Here is a 9,725-nt window from a genome sequence, read left to right as displayed (position 1 = left end):
CTATATCCATCTAAATCTACCTACACTATATCCATCTAAATCTATATCTACCTACACTATATCTATCTATATCTATATCTACCTACACTATATCCATCTATATCTATATCTACCTACACTATATCCATCCATCTATATCTACCTACACTATATCCATCTATATCTATATCTACCTACACTATATCCATCTAAATCTATATCTACCTACACTATATCCATCCATCTATATCTACCTACACTATATCCATCTATATCTATATCTACCTACACTATATCCATCTATATCTATATCTACCTACACTATATCCATCTATATCTACCTACACTATATCCATCCATCTATATCTACCTACACTATATCCATCCATATCTATATCTACCTACACTATATCCATCTATATCTATATCTACCTACACTATATCCATCTATATCTACCTACACTATATCTATCTATATCTACCTACACTATATCCATATAAATCTATATCTACCTACACTATATCTATCTATATCTACCTACACTATATCCATATAAATCTATATCTACCTACACTATATCCATCCATCTATATCTACCTACACTATATCCATCCATATCTATATCTACCTACACTATATCCATCTAAATCTATATCTACCTACACTATATCTATCTATATCTACAGTATATCTACCTACACTATATCTATCTATATCTACCTACACTATATCCATCCATCTATATCTACCTACACTATATCCATCTATATCTATATCTACCTACACTATATCCATCTATATCTATATCTACCTACACTATATCCATCCATATCTATATCTACCTATATCCTTCTATGTACATCACATTGCTGAGATCACTGACCCAGCAATGATGTCACTGGACTGGGCTGATGATGACATCCAGATGTCATGAAGTAATGTTTGCACTATTTTATATACACGCCGTTCATTCTATACTTCTCTCTTCCGAAAAATAGACTTACCTCCGTCTGGAATGTGGCGTAGGCGTGGATACAGTAATGGCTGCCCCCCACCTTCTCCAGGGCAAGACGTTCACACAGGGCTAAGTCATTTCTGTATGAAGCTACATGCGACTTCTGAACGATCTTCACGGCCACCAGCACGTCGCTGTCAATGTGAGTCGCCAGCACCACCTTGTAGGAGAGAGAGAGAGAGAGACGGTTAGTACGTTATCTTATTCCATGTGCTCTAACTGTTAGCTCTGGTTCACGCGCGTTTTGCTGTTTGAAATACATTCCGCATTCGGATCGCACTTCAGACAGCAATACCATGGAATCACGCATGTTGTGCATGGTTGTGGGGGGGGGGGGGGGGGGCGGTTGCAACACAGCATCATTTATTCAAATGGGTCAAGTTCTGGCCACAGAACATGACAAGGGGGTATCATTCCTGCCGCCGCAGCGGTGAAGGAGAGCATTCGTACGCCCCCAGCAACAGGGGGAGCAGTTTAGGGGCAGGGTTTTAAAAGAGGAGTGTGTGTGGCTGTCGGTGGGTGAGAGGTGTCGGCTGCTACGGAAAGCCGATCGCCGCTTGCGGGACCACGGGCGGCAGATGTCCCAGGTGCCCACTCTAGCACAATCCTGTCCGGCCAGTTACTGGAGCTCAGTGCCGGAACTTGTTGTGGCACTGGGCTTCGGGATTCAGCTGTACTCCCCTGTCGGCTCTGCGTGCGGGATATGGGAGGAGGGTGCGGGTGCCTTTTTTTTTTGTGCGGGGGGCAGCTTTTTTGCCGCCACCCTAGGCCTGGGCCTTGTTGGCCTAGGCCAAAACACAGCACTGTGATCCCCCCAGTGTGTATGGGCCCCTCGATACTAATCTCTGCTTACTTACCGTCCCAAAGGCTCCTGATCCAAGTTTCTTATGGAAGATGAAACTCTCTGGAGTCAAGTTGGTCTCTTTGTGTCCTCTGGGGGCCGCTACGCGTTCTGTAGGGGCTGCTACGCGTTCTGTCGTCCTGCCGTCTGCTAGAGAGAAGAAAGAGAAATAAAGTTTATTGCCCCGCCCACATACAGGTCTTATCACTGATTTCTATTGGTAATTGAAGTCTCCAATACAGAGAGAAGAGCTGACCCCAGAAGTTTACATTTATACAGGGAAATTCATCCAATCACTGAATAACTGCAGGCTTAGAGCAAGTCTATAGTTGTGTTCTAGATCATTTTATGGGGGTTAAACTTTCACTACCATGCCTAGGATGTGGGAGGGGGGTTAAATGTTCTCTGTCATTCCCAGCATTGAGGGGGGGGGGGTAAACTTTAATTGCAATGCCCAGCATTAGGGGTAATGGGGGGGTTGAGATTTCACTGTCATAGCCAGCAATGAGGGAGAGGGGCAGAATATGGTGGGGTTAAACTTTTACTGTCTTGCCCAATAATATAGGGGGGTGGGTTAGACTTTTAGTGCCATGCACAGCAATTGGGGGAGGGAGGGAGATTATGGGAAGGTTGAACTTTCCTTGTCATGCTTAAGCAATGGTGGGGGGGGGTTAGACTTTTTCTGCCATGCCCGACAATGAAGAGGGGAGAGGTATGGAGGGGTTAAACTTTCAGCGCATTGTCCAGCAATGAAGAGGTGTAGGTATAGGGGGGAGGTTAAGCTCTCAGTGCAATGCCCAGCAATGGAGATTATGGTTGGGGGTAATCTTTAACTGCCTTAGCCAGCAAATGGGGGGGGGGATATTTCAGTGCCATTGCCAGGAATTTAGGGGGAAATTATGGGGGGGGTTAAACTTGAAGTGCCATGCCTAGCAATGGGGGGGGGGGGGGGGGTCAGAATTATGATGGAGTTAAACTGTCACTGTCTTGCCTAGCAATATGGGTGGGGGAGGGTGGGGAATGGGGTAGTTAAACTTTCACTGACATGGCCTGCAATGTAGGGGGAGATAATGGGGGGGTTAAACTTTCAGTGCCAGACCTAGAAGTTTGGGGGGGTAAGGAGAGGGGATGTGGGGGGAGTCCAGTTGATCATTTCTCTTGTTAATGATAAGTAAAATTGGTATTTGCTCGCTATCACAGAGCGAATGTCTCCTCCTTTGAGCCCAGTTCCTCTTTAGGGATGAATTTGGTGGAGGAATTCCTTGTTCTCCTCTCCTATGTACTACTTGAAGATTTACAACTAATCCTTACCTCCTCCGTCACTCCTCCTCTTCTTCCTCAGATGGCTCTCACATTCTGTATCCTGGGACCATCTCCTCTTCTCTCCTTTTCTCTCTGCACAACTCTGGAGATCCTCACTGGCTGTGTAATATCTGCTCCTCTTCCTGGGAGCGTGGCCTGTCTGCTCAGCAGAGCTCCCTTCTTCCTCCTTTCTGCTCCTCTTCCTGGGAGCCTGGCCTGTCTGCTCAGCGGAGCTCCCTACTTCCTCCTTTCTGCTCCTCTTCCTGGGAGCCTGACCTGTCTGCTCATCAGAGCTCCCTTCTTCCTCCTCTCTGCTCCTCTTCCTGGTAGCCCGGCCTGTCTGCTCAGCGGAGCTCCCTACTTCCTCCTCTCTGCTCCTCTTCCTGGTAGCCTGGCCTGTCTGCTCAGCGGAGCTCCCTACTTCCTCCTTTCTGCTCCTCTTCCTGGTAGCCTGGCCTGTCTGCTCAGCGGAGCTCCCTACTTCCTCCTTTCTGCTCCTCTTCCTGGGAGCCTGACCTGTCTGCTTAGCGGAGCTCCCTGCTTCCTCCTCTCTGCTCCTCTTCCTGGTAGCCTGGCCTGTCTGCTCAGCGGAGCTCCCTACTTCCTCCTTTCTGCTCCTCTTCCTGGGAACCTGGCCTGTCTGCTCTGCAAACATCTCTAGTTCCTCACTGGTTGTGTAATTGATTTCCTCGCTGCTCCTCTTCCTGCGCCTCTGATTGGACATTGTGGATGTTCCAAAGCAAAGTTCCTCTCTGCTGATCTCCTGTCCTCTCTGCATGGCAGCTTTTATAATTTAATTAAATATGAAATAATAAAGTAAAGTGATAATAGAAACTTCTCTTCCTGCGCTGTGTACAATATATACAATCTATATATGAAGGTTATATATGGAATATTCTCCTATAATAGAATGCTGATAGAGAGCTCAGAATTCTGTGTCTGCACTCGTCTGTCTCCAATACACATTGGCTCTACTACTTCCCGACACTCTGCACTATAGGCTGGGAGCCCACTGTGATGTCACTTCCTGTCACATGACCACAACTGACACCTATGCCCATATATGGTAAACAGCCCAGATCAGGTAAACAACCCGGATCATGTAAACAGCACTGATCATGTAATACAGATCTGACATATACCAAAGTGTTGTACAATTTTACACATTATTCATATACATTTATATAGTGCTGACATATTCTGTAGCGTTGTGCAATCGTAAACTAATATTATTACTAATCTATATATAAATAGCTCTGATCTATTCTGTTACATTGTACAATTATATATTATTATTATTCAAAAATCCAGCCACAGTCTGATCTTCCAACTGACACTAACTGACACTTATGCCCACATAAGGTAAACAACCCAGATCATGTAATATGGATCTGACATATACCAAAGTGTTGTACAATTTTACACATTATTTATATACATTTATATTAGTGCTGACATATTCTGTAGCGCTGTGCAATTCAAAACTTTTATTATTGTTATTACTAATATATATATAAATATTACTAACACATTCAGCAACATTGTACAATTACATAATATTATTACAGATTTATATATAGCGTTGTACAATCACACATTATTATTATATATTTTATATAGCGCTGACATTTACTGTAACGTTGTACAATCACTCATTGTTATTATTAAAATTAAACATTTTATATAGCACTGATATATACTGTAGCGTAGTACAATCACACATTATTATTATACATTTTATATAGCACTGACTTTAAACGTAGAATTGTACAATCACTTATTTTTTACTTTTATATTTATATAGCACGAACATATACCGTAGCATTGTACAATCACGCATTATTACTATACATTTTATATAGCGCTAACATATACCATAGCTTTTTACAATTACCCATTATTACAAATATTATACATTTTATATAGCGCATCAGAGATCCCCCATCACATCAGAGATCCCCCATCACATCAGAGATCCCCCATTACATCAGCGGACCCCTATCACATCAGAGATCCCCCCATCACATCAGAGCTACCCCTATGAAATCGGAGATACCGCCATCACTTTAGAGGTCCCCCATCACATCAGAGGTCCCCTCATCACATCAGAGAACCCCATTACATCAGAGGACCCCCCAATCACATCAGAGGACCCCCCTATCACATCAGAGGACCCCCCCCAATCACATCAGAGACTCCCATCTCATCAGAGATCCCCCCCATCACATTAGAGGTCCCTTAGCACGAGAAGTCCCCCCATCAAATCGTATGACCCCCCATCACATCAGAGATACCCATGACATCAGAGGACCCCCCATCATATCAGATATACCCCCATCATATCAGATATACCCCATCACATCAGAGGACCCCCCATCACATCAGAGGACCCCCCATCCCATCAGAGGACCCCCCATCACATCAGAGGACCCCCATCACATCAGAGGACCCCATCACATCAGAGGTCCCTCCATCACATCAGAGGACCTCCCATTATCATCAGAGAACCCCCATCACATCAGAGGACCCCCCATCACATAAGAGGACCCCCCATCAAATCAAAGGACCTCCCGTCACATACCTATACCTACCTATACCTGGCTATACCCAGCCACCTATACCACGCTTATTGTTCTCATACCCATCTTTACAATTTGAATCGATTCTACAATTTTTTATGGACTGTTTGACGATCTTAAGTGATCTAATAAACATCATTTGTCAATAATCTTTGGATTTACACTATGTGGAGGCTCCCTGTTTTCTCTTTACACGTGGTCCATGTTTGCTGACAAAGACGCTGACCGTGGAAATCGTCTGGGTCGGTCCCCAGTCCTCCATCTGATGTACAAGCCATTCTCATACTGTCATCCATCCTAAGACAGTACAAGCCTATTTGACTCACCGCCCACGGCCTGTGAGTCCACCGAAGTCGGTAAGAGTAATTTATCCCTTACTTTGATCCGGATGTCTATGGTGATGATATCTGCTTTGGATTCAAGTTGGGCCAATTACTGTTTGCATTATATGGACTAATTCGTCAGATTTATGTTGTTCACTTGGGAGTCATATCTCCCCACCAACATTGCGGACACTTTTTGTTACTATTTATGCAAATTTATTTTCACAAATCTGGATATTCCAGTATAGAATTTATTGTCACGATCTACCATATACATTGTGATTTTTTTTTTGTACTTTCTCTAAGAAGAAAGAGGGTCTCACGTGCCTTTAGATGTGGTTAAACTTATTTTCATAATCACTCATCATACATATTCTTTGGGTCTAGGATCAAACGGGGTCACTCGTCTTTTCAGATGTAGATTGACTACTTTTTATCCTCCACCCTTATTCACATTATTCATCTAAAGTTTTGCTTTCGTTTTTCACTTTTAGCGCTACACTTATACCACTTAGCTCCCGTCACATCAGTGGACCCCCATCATATCAGAGATATCCATCACATTAGAGAAACCCCCATCACATCAGAGAACCCCCCCCCATCATATCAGATATACCCCCATTACATCAGAGATCCCCCCATCACATCAGAGATCTCCCTATTAAATCAAAGGATCCCTCATCTCATTTGAGGTCCCCTGGCACATCCCCATCAGAGTTCCCCTAATCACATCAGAGGTACCCATCAGATCAGAGGTCCCCCCATCACATCAAAGGACCCCTCATCGCATCAGAGATTCCCATGACTTCTGAGGTCCCTTCAACACATCTGAGGTTCCCCCATTAGATTTGAGATCCCCCATCACATCAGAGATCCACCCATCACATTAGAAATCTCCCCATTACATCAGCGTTCCCCTCATCACATGAGAGATCCCCCAATCACATCAGAGGTACCCCCCTATCACATCAGTGTCCCCCCCCCATCACATCAGCATCCCCCCCATCAGAGGTCCCCCCATTAAATCATAGGACCCCTCATCACATCAGCGATACCCATCACCTCTGAGGTTCCCCTCATCACATCAGAAATCCTCCCCATCACATCAGAGATCCCCCCCCCCATCACATCAGAGATCCCCCCCATCACATCAGAGATCCCCCCCATCACATCAGAGACCCCCCCCCCCCATCACTTCAGAGATCCCCCATCACATCAGAGATCCCCCCATCACATCAGAGATCTCCCCATCACATCAGAGATCTCCCCATCATATCAGAGATCTCCCCATCACATCAGAGGACCCCCCATCACATCAGTGGACCCCCCATCATATCAGAGATACCGTCACATCTGAGGTCCTCCCATCACATCAGAGATACCCATCAGATCAGAGGTCCCCCATCACATCAAAGGACCCCTCATCGCATCAGAGATTCCCATGACTTCTGAGGTCTCTCCAACACATCTGAGGTTCCCCCATTAGACTCGAGATCCCCCCCATCACATCAGAGATCCACCCATCATATCCGAGATCCCCCATCACATCAGAGATCCCCCCATCACATCAGAGGTACCCCATCACATCCTAGGATCCCCCCATCACATCAGAGGTCCCCCCATCACATCATAGGATCCCCCCATCACATCAGAGGTCCCCCCATCACATCAGAGGTCCCCCATCACATCAGAAGCACCCCATCACATCAGATGACTCCCCCCATCACATTAGAGGACCCCCCATCACATCAGAGATCCCCCATCACATCAGAGGACCCCTCATCATATCAGAGGATCCCCCATCACATCAGAGGACCCCCCAATCACATCAGAGGTCCCCAATCACATCAGAGTATTCCTCATCACATCAGGGATCCCCCATCACATCAGAGATCCCCTCATCACATCAGAGGACCCTCCAACACATCAGAGATCCCCCCATCACATCAAAGGACCCCCATCACTTCATTGGTCCCCCATCACATCTGAAATCCCCCCATCACATCATAGGATCCCCCCATCACATCAGAGAACCCCCATCACATCAGAGGTCCCCCCTTCACATCAGAAGCACCCCATGACATCAGAGATCACCCCCATCACACCAGAGGACCCCCCATCACTTTGTAGATCCCCCATCACATCAGAAGCACCCCATCACACCTGAGGCCCCCCCCCCATCACATCAGAGGACCCCCCATCACATCAGAGATCCCCTCATCACATCAGAGGACCCTCCAACACATCAGAGGACCCTCCATCACATCAGCGTCCCCCCATCCCATTAGAGCTCTCCCCATCACATCAGAGATCCCCCATCACATCAAAGAACCCCCCCATCACATCAGAGGACCCCCATCACTTCATTGTTCCCCCATCACATCAGAGGTCCCCCCTTCACATCAGAAGCACCCCATGACATCAGAGATCACCCCCATCACACCAGAGGACCCCCCATCACTTTGTAGGTCCCCCATCACATCAGAAGCACCCCATCACATCTGAGGACTCCCCCCATCACATCAGAGGACCCCCATCACATCAGAGATCCCCCATCACATAAGAGGACTCCCCCCATCACATAAGAGGACTCCCCCCATCACATCAGAGGACCCCCATTACATCAGAGATCCCCCCATCACACCAGAGGATCCCCCCATCACATCAGAGGTCCCCCATCACATCAGAAGCACCCTATCACATCAGAGATCCCTTCATCACTTCATAGGTCCCCCATCACATCAGAACCACCCTATCACATCAGAGGACTCCCCCATCACATTCGAGGACCCCCCATCACATCAGAGATCCCCCATCACATCAGAGGATCCCCCCATCACATCAGAGGTCCCCCCATCACACCAGAAGCACCCCATCACATCAGATGACTCCCCCCATCACATTAGAGGACCCCTCATCACATCAGAGGATCCCCCATCACATCAGAGGACCCCCCAATCACATCAGAGGTCCCCAATCACATCAGAGTATTCCTCATCACATCAGGGATCCCCCATCACATCAGAGATCCCCTCATCACATCAGAGGACCCTCCAACACATCAGAGATCCCCCCATCACATCAAAGGACCCCCATCACTTCATTGGTCCCCCATCACATCTGAAATCCCCCCATCACATCATAGGATCCCCCCATCACATCAGAGAACCCCCATCACATCAGAGGTCCCCCCTTCACATCAGAAGCACCCCATGACATCAGAGATCACCCCCATCACACCAGAGGACCCCCCATCACTTTGTAGATCCCCCATCACATCAGAAGCACCCCATCACACCTGAGGCCCCCCCCCATCACATCAGAGGACCCCCCATCACATCAGAGATCCCCTCATCACATCAGAGGACCCTCCAACACATCAGAGGACCCTCCATCACATCAGCGTTCCCCCATCCCATTAGAGCTCTCCCCATCACATCAGAGATCCCCCATCACATCAAAGAACCCCCCCATCACATCAGAGGACCCCCATCACTTCATTGTTCCCCCATCACATCAGAGGTCCCCCCTTCACATCAGAAGCACCCCATGACATCAGAGATCACCCCCATCACACCAGAGGACCCCCCATCACTTTGTAGGTCCCCCATCACATCAGAAGCACCCCATCACATCTGAGGACTCCCCCCATCACATCAGAGGACCCCCATCACATCAGAGATCC

At 47.1% G+C, this 9,725-nt stretch overlaps 1 long non-coding RNA gene across 4 annotated transcripts in view; it reads left to right on the top strand.

The window, feature by feature from the left end:
• The first annotated feature begins 897 nt into the window (after nucleotides 1-897).
• Nucleotides 898-9,725, top strand: part of LOC141133686 (uncharacterized) — a 237,959-nt gene continuing 229,131 nt past the window's right edge. For 3 of the 4 annotated variants that reach the window (XR_012243106.1, XR_012243107.1, XR_012243108.1), the window contains exon 1: nucleotides 950-1,182. This is a non-coding gene — a long non-coding RNA (uncharacterized lncRNA). Of the gene's footprint in view, nucleotides 1,183-9,725 lie in introns of all 4 variants that reach the window. The other variant, XR_012243109.1, reaches the window with a different exon arrangement.

The sequence above is a fragment of the Aquarana catesbeiana genome, linkage group LG03, assembly GCF_042186555.1.
Source record: "Aquarana catesbeiana isolate 2022-GZ linkage group LG03, ASM4218655v1, whole genome shotgun sequence".
NCBI lineage: Eukaryota > Metazoa > Chordata > Amphibia > Anura > Ranidae > Aquarana > Aquarana catesbeiana.
This window is presented reverse-complemented; position numbering and strand designations above follow the sequence as displayed.